The sequence below is a fragment of the Dermacentor albipictus genome, chromosome 6 (genome assembly GCF_038994185.2).
Source record: "Dermacentor albipictus isolate Rhodes 1998 colony chromosome 6, USDA_Dalb.pri_finalv2, whole genome shotgun sequence".
Taxonomy (NCBI): domain Eukaryota; kingdom Metazoa; phylum Arthropoda; class Arachnida; order Ixodida; family Ixodidae; genus Dermacentor; species Dermacentor albipictus.
The window spans coordinates 38,174,394-38,188,533 of NC_091826.1; the positions used below are offsets into that span (position 1 = coordinate 38,174,394).

Below are 14,140 nucleotides of genomic sequence, written 5' to 3' on the forward strand. Positions count from 1 at the left end.
TCCGAAATTTTGAAAATCTAGCGTTCACTATTATAAACGGACAACGCGAAGTTCGAAGCCAAGGTGTTTGTCTTGAAACGCTAAGCTTGGAGAGAGATAGATAGGCAGTCGAGCCTCCAACAACACTCCAAGTGTTGGGTGAAAAATGATATACCGCGCCCACCGATCACACGCACACACGCCACGCACATCTAATCACACCGACTACATACGCGCCAATGATGTTCCTGTTCACGAACAGGAACACTCACACACATAATGTGGGACTGCACCTCGATCCCGTTTTCTCATGCCACCGTCAGCAGCGAGACTGGCTGGACAGCCTGACTCAGTTCCGGGGACGTCGACCGACGGCTTGATGGACTGGGCGGCGACTTGATCGACGGCTCGATGGACTGGGCGGAGAACACCGAGTCACAATCACGGCACAATTCCACCAGGATGATAATAACATCGAAACATTGTTCAGACTGCAGGATGTCAAAATAGTGTCGAAGATTGACAAGGAAATTTATTCACCCGTAGGCACACTTACAACTGTGGTAGGAACGAAAAGTACAATATGAGGTACATCACATGTAATACATCATACTTGATGTAAACAAAAAAGATGAACATATGAAATAGTGTCGAATATATGGGTCATCGCACAAGTTCTTCCGATGGAGCCGAGCGTTCAAACGCAATTCTACCTATAAGCTACGAGGCGCGACCACAGCAGTAGCTCAAGGTTTACTTGTAAAGTCGTAGAACATATTTTTTAAGCAGTTGATTGTTTGTTTAAAAGAAGGCAATTCTGGAAAACATAGATCACGTGGAGTATGTCTTTTAACCTACTATAACAATTAGCAAAATATGTACCTATTAGACGGAAATGAAACGTTGGCTCTTGCTAGTACGCTCTAGCTTTCTAGCCTGGGACCAAGGGAGCAGAGAAGGGGACCAAAAAATTTGGAGGACGCTAAAGGCATCGATTTTCTCCCTCTAATACCCAGAGGGAAATCTGGCGCCACCGTCTACGGGGCGCTGTGCTGTCATGAGAATGACGGTATATAAGTCTGCGAGGGTTGTGTTGGCAGGTGTTGTAAAAGGTTTCGTCTAAAACGTGGATATGGCTACACATATAACGCGTTCTTAAAATAAAATCTTCTTAAAAGGTTTTCATTCACGCATGTTACATCTTCCAGCAAAGTTTACTCACATACAGCGCATAACCAAGCGAAGAAAAACAGGAACAGACGACAAGCTGTTCCAAAGCGAGCGCAAGTCTTGTCGTCGGACCTCCAACTTTAGCGGTCCGCTGATAATTTTATCAAGCAAGCCCAGGGCCTTACTTGAGCCCGATCCCTCAGCCACTTCCCCCTTTACCCTTCCCCCTTTCAATAAAGTTTACCACCACCACTACGCTCCAATGTCATTCAAACTCATCCAACCAATCAACACTGATTAGAGATATTTACGACGATAACGAGAATCAGGAAGAAGCATTTGCATATACAGTTTTTTGAAAAAAAAGAAAGGAAAATTCAGCGACGATTACTATACTCCCGAATGCGAATTTTGAGCAGAGCTGTTCAGTGTTTTGAATCCGCGCCATGTTGTGACACACCATATCATTGCGAACCACAGGGTCCTCCTCTCGGCTGCGGCGCTGAGCCGCTGCTCAGGCAGGTCGCTTAGCAGCAGTGCCAGGCGAAACCTTTCCAGTGGATGCATCGCTCATTGTAGAGAAAGAACGCGTGAACACGTGGCGCGCGGATCGCATTCTCTAGCGGCGGCAACGCCATGTGTCCGAAGTCCACGCCAGCGCTTCGTTTACGTAGCGCTCGCCGCATGCCTGGTCGCCTCCGTCGAGCGTGTCTCGTGCGCCACTTCGCCTTCCTCCTCCCCCTTTCGCCACACTCTCCTCCTCCGCTTTCCTCCTCCCGCTCACGCTGTACCCTCCTCCTTCGCTTTCCTCCTCCCCCTTTCACCACACTCTCCCCCTCCGCTTTCCTTCTCGCGCTCTCTTCGCTCTCAGCGTCTTTCGGCTCCCGCTGCGCTCCGCGATCGCTCCTTCAGCCTTCGATGCGCTCGGTCACGAGGGACGCCGAGGGACGGGCCGTCGCTCAGCGAAGGAACGGGCGCTTAAGAGCTACGCTCTGAAGCAACGATAGCGCGGTTTCCTTTCTTAGCGAATCCAGGTAAAAGGGAAAAAGAAATCTGGGGCTTTACGTGCCAAAACCACGATATGGTTATGAGGCACGCCGTAGTGGGGGACTCCGGAAATTTGGACCACCTGGGGTTCTTTAACGTGCACCTAAATCTAATAGCACGGGTGTTTCGAGTGGACCTCAACGCCACACGTTGGCGAAGTTTACCTCGCTTCTTCTGTTCATTTCAGTGTGACTTGTCCCACTAGATGAGAAGCTTAAAGGGACGCGAGAGGTGGACAGCATAGAAACTCGCGTGCAGGCGAATTGTACGCGGTCTTGTCATCTTCAGGCATAAGTCCTTTCTTCCGACCCGTTCAATTTTCGGAAAGGACGAAAGAAGAAAATATAGAAAGGAAATGCGAGAACAGAAAGCTATTTCGCTTTGCCAGAGGGTGAAACTGAAGCGACGAGAGTCAGACCGACGTAATCGATTTGGGCCCGTTGAAAGCTCTTGCGCATTTCAGCCATGCTGACAATTGGGGGAAAAATTCAAAAATAACACCACGGAATGCACAGAATAGGGAGCAAGAATACAGAAAACATTGCGCCGGCTTGGGACTAAATCGACAGTGAGGGACACTTCAACCCCGTGCCCTGTGTAATGTGCCATCTTATCTTTGGCGCTGCTACAGCTGGCCTGGACTTCCTCACTCCAAACAAAATAGTTTTGCCAGTCTAGAAAGTATAACAAACATCTACGTAGAATAACAGCCATGCACAGCTAGTCTATGGACCATGTCTATGTGCTATATACAGCAAGCACCAACTAGGTTAGCAAACAGTTCTCTGCTATCTATACCTCGAGACAACGTAAAGACGGCCTGTAGACCTTGCTAGCAGAAGACAACGAGTACGTTATTGTGTAAAGACCTACAAAGGCTAGTCAACAACGGTTCTCATTGAATAAAATCTCTTATTCGGCGCGTTAATGTACCATGCGGCTTGATGCTCAGACTGCACTATACCTTCTGAATAAGCCAACATTGTTAGATTGCGCATAAAGCCAAACTTAGGTTAATGCGAATGAGCACATCCATACTTAATTTCAGCCGTATTGCGCTAATTACGCATTATTAATACTCCGTACATAGCTTTACATTAACTTGGTGCGTCTTTTTTGTTGAAAACTTCATTTTGACGCCTTTCTGGTTGTTATACCTGCCCGAGAAGGCATATATATATATATATATATATATATATATATATATATATATATATATATATATATAGTGAAAGCTCGTTAATTCGAACTTCAATAATTCGAATTTATGGATAATTCGAACTGTACGATTTGGTCCGGCCAAGCTCCATAGAAGTCTATGTATAAAAAAGTCCGTTAATTCGAACGCGAGAAGGTTCCCTCACGGATAATTCGAACTACGCTCGCCTGGCACACGGCCAGAGAAACGCGCCTACTGCCTACACACAAGGCTGTAATGCCTCCGAAACGGAGATAACGGCGAGAAAAGGCAAAATCGGACAAAAATCTAACCGACGCGGGGTCAGCCAGAAGGCAGCGGCGGCTGCCGCCTCTCCGTTCTACGTAACCTCGGAGACTTCTTGCCCGTTGCGAATCTCGGAGGCTTTGCAAATCTTGTAGAGCTGCTAATGTTGTGCGGAGATGGCACGGCAAGCTCCAAAACACAGAGAATCAAGTACGTCGCAGCTGCGCTTGCAATCAAGAACCAACGAATCAGGGCCTTCGCCACCTTCACATGTTCAGCGTCTTTGTCTCGGCAGTCTTCATCGGTTGTGCACCTCTGTTTTCAGCTTAGGAGGTATCGGCCGTCGCGATTCATTGGGATAGTGTTAAGCCTCGGCTAACGTTCGTTTCGGTGGACATCGGTGGTGTGGCACAGTCGGACCCAGAGCTTCGACTTGAAGAAGGCGTGTGCCCGCGGCACACGCCATTACCTTCTGACACGCCAAATTTCTGACATGCCCTACTGCTTCCAAATCGCAGTGTACTGTTGCCCTCCTTCACTTTCGTTAGTTCGAACTTTCGTTAATTCGAACTGAAGCGGCTTCCCCTTGCGATTCGAATTAACGAGCTTTTACTGTATATATATATATATATATATATATATATATATATATATGTAAACGTGCACCAGAAGTTAAAGCATCTCCCTCAGCGAATTTGGCTAAAGGTTTTTTTGTTATAACGCTATGTATACGGCACAAACTAACGGGCCGAAAGGAAGGCTTAGAAGAAAGGGAAGTAGAAACGGATACAAAGAAAGGCGATCTGCCAACTGTAGCTCAGTATCAGATCACAATGCCTATTATTACGATAACAATCGTTTGGACACCCCATCCGCAATTTCGCGGTCGCCGTCACTGATATGATGTCACTGATATTGTATGTCGATATATCCTCTAAATGAATAATAATGGTGGGAAGGCCAGACTTGAACAAAGAACCTTTAATGCATGACCCCGACGCCGAGCCCAGCAAGCAGGAGCAGCCTGCGGTGCTGGCACGGGCCCCTCGCGCCGGATACTGAGAGCGAGAGTGATGTGGCGTCGCGGCGATGCCCTCTCCCCTCTCGCAGCACCTGGCGCGCTATCGCTCCAGGTGTTCCTTTTCTCCCGCTCTGCTCCGCCCAGGCGCGCTCGTGACGTGACGTCACAGCCAACGGGAGTTTGTCGAGCCGCCCCACGTGACGTGGCGTCGCAGCCAATGGGACTTTAGGTGCCGTTTCGCTGCTACAGACGGCGTCTTTTTCGCTCAGTGGGGCACATGACACTTTCGCATCAAAAAAGGAAAATGTGCAAATTTAACAGGGCATGTGGATGGACACCACGTTAAATTTCTGGACTGTGGAGGAAACATTGCCGTGGCTGAATCGCAGAGTAGTGGCCCCAAACGAAAGGGTCCAAGCGCAACTCTAAACCTTTCTTTTTTTTATAATTATGGGATTTTACGTGCCAAAACCACTTTCTGATTATGAGGCACGCCGTAGTGGAGGACACCGGACATTTCGACCACCTGGGGTTCTTTAACGTGCACCTAAATCTAAGTACACGGGTGTTTTCGCATTTCGCCCCCATCGAAATGCGGCCGCCATGGCCGGGATTCGATCCCGCGACCTCGTGCTCAGCAGCCCAACACCATAGCCACTGAGCAACTACGGCGGGTAACTCTAAACCTTGCTATCGTTATCAACGCTTCGATCTTCGGGCGAAGCTTCCACTTTTTGACTGTGAACGCGAACATTGGAACTGCGTGAACGCGTCCCAAATAATCAATTTGATTGATCTTTTGATAAGCTTTCATGTGATCACGCATGGAATAATGAGCAACGAACTTTTTACAGCTATCCCAATTCATCGCTCTGTTAAACAATCAAATGTGCAATCCCTTTTTCAAGGCTTGCCAAAAGCCGGAGTTCTATTCAGCCAATCTAATATGAACCCTAGCTCGATCAGACTAATCCGATTTCGATGTCTGGGCGAGAAATATCCCATTCGGGTTTCATTTTTCAGCGATAGCAGTGACCTCAACGAGGGGTCTATAGCACGACGTCTACAAGTGCTCTTGCACATCTAGTGAATGTCCGTGGCTACATACAGGTAAAATGAAAACCTATAGATTTATGCAATGTTTTCAGAGAGGACGGCGTTTTGATAGAGGCCAAGCACGCTGAACTGACTGCCTTGCACATCTGTTAAAGCGCTATGGATTACAAACAAAACGGAAATTTTACTGTAGTTTATTCAGCACTCTCGGTTTCCTGCTTGCAGGCAACTAAAACGCCAAAAACAAAAGGCGTTAACTGCACCTGCTGCGCCCCTGACGTCATGTACTTTATATACGAAGAGGAGAGCAAGAAACAGCACACCTACAAAATATTTTAGCTTATGCATCATGCATGAAAACGCAGAATTGATTTTGTACCCACAAGAGACCAAGTAACGAAGTCGGCGAAACACTGAAGGACTCATGCCTAGCACTTAAAAAGGTGACTGGAGCTTGATAATTTATAATAAATACAGCAGTTAATCATCAAAACTATTTGCGTGCCTTGCCGTGCCGCGCCACATTTTCAACGCAAGGCACACAGGCACACACATACACACAGCTAGCTTAACCGCCAATGGCTGGACGGAAAAGTTGATCGAATCGTGCGTACAAAAGAAAAACTACAATGGGGCTTACGCACTGCTCAAAAGACGCCAGTGCATTCAGAAATTTATCAAATAATAGTAGCAATGGCAAGTTGAGTTATTTATTATCATTCCATTTGTCTTTATTCGAAAAGCTGGTGATTTGCTACACCAAGAAGTGAATTCCATAATTAGTTCTTACCTTTGGAGTTCTATACCTAGTTATTCTGAACTTATAATTGTCAATCACCAATGTGCTTGAAGTAAAACAAAACCGTTTTTCTTTATTTCTGCATAAATATACAGGGCGAGTTTCTTGTTGTAGGGCTCATACGTTCTTTTTAAGCGACATTCTGGCCAATATTGTCGGATGCTGTCGCCATAATCAAAACGACCTTCTAAGCTTTTGTTCCTAGTAAGACCAACTTTCGTAGATTCAACAGAGGTGTGCGAGGAAAAGTATTGCACAAGTCGTCTACGGATTAAGTAATTTTTTTTTCTAATACAGGATGGGGACGCACTGGAGACCTATAGTATAGAAGCACAAAGAAGCGAGTGCCAGGGGTTTTCCCTCTGTCAAGCACAAACACAGCGCAATCACTCGGCTTTGGAAGCCGCAACAAATTTCGCGCTGACTCACGCACCAGGCACGGTTGCCCCGCAAAAGCCCGCCTAATCTCGGCGGGCGTCCATCACGGGGGCGCGCGAGTGCCGAACTATAAGGCGGGGACGATCTCCTTGTCAAGGACAGCTCTTCGTATTCTTTATAGCGCGTGCCACAGGCATATACGGGTGTACGCAATATCCGCTGCACCCGATGCATAAGTCGTTATCTCGACGACTCGGCGAAAGGGGGCCACTTCTTGCGCGGATACCGCATTGACCCGACTGCAAGCCAACAACGTCATTTTTCACTCGCAGGCCTTCGTTGTGTGGTCGTCGTATGCGATAACGAGTACGTACCGAGGGATTAAATTAGTTCAAATTCCGGGCTTCTATAGGCGCCAAAATCACGATACGATTATGAGGAAGTGAGAGGGAGGGAGGGAGGGAGGGAGGGAGGGAGGGAGGGGGCACTCTGGATTAACTTTGAGCGCTTGGTAGTCTCCAACGTGCGTCCAATGCACGGCACTCCACTGTATTTTTTTTTTCACTTCGCGAAGGAAAACCATTGCGCAATAAACCGTTGTCCGCCGGATGCATTCACTTCGTACACAGAAATACTCAATATCTGTTCGGAAATCAGAAGGGCTGGTGAGTAACCAAAACTAGCGACCATAAATTGCACAGCCAGTTCAGTGCGCGCACAAACCTTCCCTCATATTCACTTGCTCAAGAACACAGTTGCTTGTGTGTTCCTTGCGCACAAGGTTACTCCGGTGCGAGAAAGAGAAGAAGGACCGCTTATACAAGCAAGCGGCCGCTTGTGATCGCGAAAATGCGGTAAACATACGCGCCAGATTGTCGACTGTGCGCTCGCACCGCCGACGCCGCACGTTGCGCTGGACGCACAGCCCGTGCCAAGGTCCACGGTATGGCGGCACTCCCATCGAATCACTCACGGTCTCAGTCCGATGTGCGGCCTTGAAAAAAAGAAAGCGTTACAGCACAGCAACGACCACCGCGACGACAGGACACACAGGCGCGTTCCATCCGGTCGCAGTAATGCGCGCTCACAAAGTAGTGGCAATGCAGAGGGGCAGGCAGGCCTAGTTATACGGTTACGTTGCGAGGGTGTTTAACCAGAAGTTAACCAGAAGTTAACCAGGTGTAACCAGAAGCAGGATGGTATCGTGCGGACAGGGATGCGTGCCTGCCTTCGTTAAAGACGGGGACTAGTGCCTTTAATTTCTGCTGAGAACGCGTTGAATTCGCTACGTCCTCAAAGTGCGGATATTTGAATAACCTCGTGAAAATCGCTAACCAAAAACAGATCGTCAACCCTTCAGAGCACTCCCTTATTAATGGGCACTCACCCCTGGCTGATGTCGCCCTGTTCTTACCGCTTCGTCCTGTACACCCTGACACTGCAGAGGGAGAAAGATATAAAAATAACTGGGAGAGAAGGGGGGCGGGGCTCTAGATCTTACGCAGACGTAACCATTGGAAAAGCCAGTAATGGTGTTCAATTGACGCTCAATAAAAAGTCAACCGAATGCTATAAAAAGTCAACAAAAACACACTAGACTTTTTATATATGGTCGCAGACCTGTGCCCCCTCATGAACTAAGGTTGATAGAGTAAGAGGCAGATAAAAAATTCACAGGGTCTCTTATGTTATCCCTAAGACGACTTGAAGGCGAAAGCCCAAGTGCCGATGCATTAAAGACCGACACATGACGTACACATCCCCCTTAATTCGCTTGGTCTACTTCGTTTAGCCATCTCTCTTAATTCGCTTACTCATCCCTCTTAATTCCAAAGATCGAGGTTTCGACTCCCAACCAAAATCGTGGGTTTGGGTGCCTTAATTAACTATACCTTAATTACCTTCGCCCTCATTAACTTCACCTTATGACCACCAAAGGTGGTGGGCTCGACTCCCACCAAAGGTCGCGGTTCGACTCCTACCAAAATTCGTGCGTTCGACTCCCTCAAAGGACATGGGTTCGAGTGCCTTAATGAAGTTCGCCTTAATTACCACCAAAGGTAGTGAGTTCAACTCCTATCAAACGTAAAGGGTTCGTAGCCTTCTTGTACCTTTCTTGTCATCAACGCGTTCTCGCTAAAGGACATTGAAAGTCGACTGACTGAAGAGACGTATAAGGCTTTCGTCTTAATGAAAAGATGTACAGAGGCCGCTCTGACTCTCGCACCCCGGTCTTCCCTTGGAAAAGTAAATCGTGGTGCTCGACTTAATTTTAACTAAAGCGTGACTGAAAGCACCCGAGAGTCAATAAAACACAGTAGGTTCATTAAACGCTTGTAGCAGTCCTACGCGATCACGGAGAAATGGCGATGCTTGAAGCGAGAGAAAGAGAAATTAAGTGGCGTGGGGACACACTAAATCTTGCATTGAGGTCGCCGCTTGCAAAAGCCGTTTAAAATGTTCAATCGCGCCTCAAGAAAAAGTAAATTCAATGCAATGGAGAGTCAATAAATACACAATAAATTCATTATTCAGCTGGTCGCAATCATTATTTAGCGCGCCCGTAAATTATTGGCGATGTAGAACGACAGACATCAAAAGAAAGAAGAGATTTCTTGTTGGTGTAGTTGGTTAAACATGGCTGTTAAACGACAGGTGCACACTGACACCCACCGAAAACGGCGGTCCAGACGAGCTACATGTCTTTTCTCTGCGTTTGAGTGCATGTGTGTTGCGTCTGTCATGCAATAGCCAAATAAAAATACCTGGGTAAGTGTGTCTAAATCTTGCCCCGTAATGTTCTTTCCCAAACATCGCCCACAATGTTCAATTGTGTCTCAACAAAAACTCAGCTGAGTGCAAACAAAAAGTCAATAAAAACTCAACGGATTCTTAATGACTTTCGTATGGGTTTGGCGCGGTATGAGCATAGTGGAGGTACCGGCGTAGCGCGCCAATCGAGATGTCGCGAACGCTGTACCCTGCAAATGGCTGGGGCGCAAATGAATTACGCGAATGGCCTTACATAAAACAGCGTTACAGAGAGAGACAGGGAAAGAGTGAGAGAGCAAATCGCGCGTTGTCTCCTTTCGCAGTGCTTCTCGCGAAGTGCCTGCCATCCGTCTTGGTCCGCCTCCGCAGCTGTACACCGAGCCGCGCAGTACATAGAAGGAGCCCTTGTTGTTAAGTGGCTCCCTCACTCAGTGGTATGGCATACTGCTGACCGAGGGACGTACTCGCTCGGTCAGCGTGGGGCGAGTGAGCAGTCGGCGCGATACTGTCGCGGTGAGAAAAAAAGAAAGCCTTAGCTATAGCTGTGGGTCGGAAAAGCAATGTTTGAGCCTGCATTTGTGCGGTTTGCTTTGGCGCAGAATGGGAGGGGGCGGATCTGTCACATTGCGTGGCCGGAATGCAAGCTTGCTGGAAGTGGTCGTTAAGCCTTCGAGATGTCGCATATATATATAGCGGCACACTGGATATATATACGCGTTGTCTCCGTTCGGCAATGAACGCGCCACTTTGCGGCCGACGTCGTAAAAGGGGTCCCGACAAGGCAGCACGGTGCGACAGGCAAAGCTCCATGAAAGTGAAAGGACTCCGGGTGGGAAGTTGAACATTCAGTAGATAAAAGTGTGTAAAGTGAGCGTATAGGCTCAGATGAACATGCACGAAGTGGCCAAGTGGTACTTCACTGTGACGAAAAGCAAGGAGCGGCCACATGCACGGAGATTGCAGCCAATTTTCAATAGAGAATGTATTGATTGATTGATTGATTGATTGATTGATTGATTGATCGATCGATCGACTGACTTACTCATCAGCCACAGTACGATTCTGATCGCTATTATGTTCGAGACGACGACTGAATGGAAGCTTCATCATGGAAGGATTAGTAGCGTACCATGGACAAACAGACAGACAGACAGACAGACAGACAGACAGACAGACAGACAGACAGACAGACAGACAGACAGACAGACAGACAGACAGACAGACAGACAGACAGACAGACAGACAAAGTGAGTGAGTGAGTGAGTGAGTGAGTGAGTGAGTGAGTCAGTGAGTGAGTGAGTGAGTGAGTGAGTGAGTGAGTGAGTGAGCGAGCGAGCGAGTGAGTGAGTGAGTCATGAGCAACGCCTAATGCAGGGATACATATTCACATCCTTGCCTTGGATGCTTTATCGAGCGCCTAAGTCTAATTAAGAAGAGAGTTCCTTTCTAGCATCCCGCTCCATCGAAACGTGGCCATGGGGAAATCGAACGTACGACCACGAGCTCAAAACAGCGCAGGGCCATCGTCCTTTTCTTCTACAGCGGCGGGCGCCTGCAAGCAGTTTGGCAACCATACGGCAGTCGAACCCGCTACAATAATGCAAACGCGCTTCCAGCTGCGTACACACCCCGACGCCTACAGATAGCACGTCGCGAACAGCCCCGAAGGCGTCCGTGAAAGCGGATTCTCCCGCCGCGCCTACACAGTTCGCAGACCGGCCGCGCGGCCCAAGATTCGTGCGCGGTCTTCTCCCCGCCATCGCGTGCTACGGTTTTCTCGATTTCTTTTTCCTCGTGCTCCGGCGGCGACCGCGAGGTGCACCACCGCACACACCAAGCGGGCGCGTTCGCGTGTGTGGAGTGCTATAAATGTATCGACGAGGCATCGAGACTCGTGATCGAGATACGCACCCGGGGGCCAAGCGTGCGTGCGTGCACGCATAGGACGGGACCGAGCCGTTCTTGATCTTGCACGAGAAAGAAACACGAGAGAAAGAAAGAAAACGTGACCGCGCAGACCGGGATAGGGGGGTGGGGGGGGGGGTAGACAAGCGAGATGAAGAAAAGGTCGGCGCGCGACGTTTTTATCTTTTTCCCCCCACTTCGGCGACGACGAAACCCCTCAGGGTTAGAAGGGGGGAGAGAAGTCGTGTGCGTGTATGTGGGGGGGGGGGGGGGGAGTGTAGCCATTCACTCGGCGACGAACACCCGGACTAAATACTTTCCTCGCGGCCCGCGACCTACAAGAAGGAACAGAGCTTGTCGGCGAAGAAGGCGCAAGGAGTTTCTAGGTGAGCGAGCCCGAAGCTATAAGCCGTAGCTAGCCGGCTTCTCGATTCGCTCGGTTATCGGAAGAGCCGATCTTCTTCTCTGGCGCCCGCGCGCGCGCGATCTCCTTTGACCGGCTGTACACCTACCTCTCCTCGGGGCACCCGATGCGACACACAACTTCGGAGAAGGCGACGCAGAGACATAACGAGGAAAGGTGTCGTCCGTACGCGCGCTCTCGCTTGCGTCCCCGAAATACTTACCGCAGGAGTACGACATTGCGGCGGCTGGCCTCGCGGCTTTCGAGGAGGTGATCGCGGTCGCCTAGTGCGAGGCCTAGGTCGCCGTATATAGAGCTCCGCGCTCTACTCCCCGTGTCGCCGACTTCTGCGCAGCGCAGTATCAAGCTACGAGTCCGTCGTCTCAGCGAACCAGATCAATACTTCTTTTTATACTTACTTCAATCCTCAATATTCAATCAATCTTCAATCCGATCAATACTTCAATCCTGAAACGTGTGGGTAAAAGCGCAAACAGACGACCACCAGAAGGGAGACACGTACACGCAAGCGCTGCGTACGTGTCTCCCTTCTGCTGGTCGTCTGTTTGCGCTGTTACCCGTATGTTTTCAGCGAACCGGAACAGAGATAAGCAGAAGAAGGGTTCACCCGCAGTACGGCTCTGGTAGTTCTTTATGTACACTCGCGACGACGACTGAACGGAAAGCTTCGCGACGGAAGGATTAGTGGCGTACAATGAGCGAGCTCTCCTTTCCTCATAGGTAATACGCAGCCATCTCTCATTGTTGAATGGGTAACACAAGCGCTGTATAGCCTTTCGCTGCCCTGCGCGGAACTAGTGAGAGGGATTATTGAGCAGCGGGGAAGGGATGGGGCTTGTAGGAGTAGGGAGGGGCAGTCGCAATGACAGAGACACGCGGCAAAAAAAAAAAACTGCATCCCATATCTCTGTCCTGTCTGGTGATCTCTGTCTCCCTGTATTATCCGCGCACGCTCATACCTTCATGGACGCTCCGCGCACTGCCAATTCAATTTGAGAATTTGAATTTTATTCCGACAAGGCAAAATGAATACAAGAAGCACTTGAGAAGCGTGTGGATCCGTATAGCATAGTGTCGGTTCGTGAAAAAATATTAATTCTGGTGATTTCAGGCGGAAAAAGGATCCCGACATGATTATGAAGCACGTCGTAGTGGTATACTGCGGCTTAGTTTTGACCCCCTGTAGTTCTCTAAAGCGGCGCCTAAATGCAACTATACACAAGTGTTTCCGCGCTTCGCCGCCATTTAAATGCGGGCGCCGTGGCTGGAGTCGAACCCACTACATCGAGAGCGACAGCGCAACGCGTCACTAGGCTGCCGCGGTGAGTCCACTACACTGTAACATAATTTACACCCTAAAAGTGAAAAGGGTGTAAATGTGTCTATAACTCACACCCTTATGGTGTCCGTTATATAGATAACACCCTAAGGGTGTGAGTGATAGACACATTTACACCCCTTTCACTTTTTAGGGTTTAAATTATTTTATAGTGTATGCTATATATAGCATACGGATTACAGATCTATGTGTGAAGTAGAGAGAAAGAGACTTCAATGAGGGATGGCGGAGTTAGCATAGCGGTATGCCTGGCACGCTACATCGGTGCCCGTATTCCCAGAAAGTATATACTATACACTAAAACAGTTCGTAAAAGCTAGCCAATCACGCTGAGGGACGTATTATTAGCGAAGGCGCCCGGCCAATGGCAAACAGCACGTACGGACGAAAAGCCTTGCGAATTTGGTCCCTGGCGATTAAGGCGAAAGACGAAATAAAAAAAAGTTCGGCAGCAAGTTACACTCCCGTAACACCTGAAGGCGAAAGCCTGCTGCCACCTGAAGGCGAAAGCCTGCTGCACACATGGTAGTGCGGCGTCTTGCATCGTCGCGTCGCTGCTTTCGCGGTTCGGCTTCTTTCGGCTCGTTTTCGACTCTTAGCTGCGGCTTCGAACGCTCGTATAGCGGGGTCGGACTCCCGCCAGCGAAGTTTCTCTTCGACTTTACGTTGCATCCGCTCAGCAGGGGATTGGAACGTATGCTGTTCTGTGCGTTGCATGGGTGATTTCAATGAATGTGCAGTGTTCGCTTCACTTTGCTGAGCGCTTGTATATAGCCTCAGATTTACGGAGGTATGTGCCATTACAT

The 14,140-nt window shown here is 48.9% G+C and overlaps 1 long non-coding RNA gene across 1 annotated transcript in view; it reads right to left on the bottom strand.

Moving 5' to 3' along the window:
• Positions 1–277: 277 nt before the first annotated feature.
• LOC135914556 (uncharacterized) overlaps positions 278–14,140 on the bottom strand; it is a 275,492-nt gene continuing 261,629 nt past the window's right edge. The window contains exon 4 of the long non-coding RNA XR_010568337.2: positions 278–395. This is a non-coding gene — a long non-coding RNA (uncharacterized lncRNA). The remainder of the gene's footprint in view (positions 396–14,140) is intronic.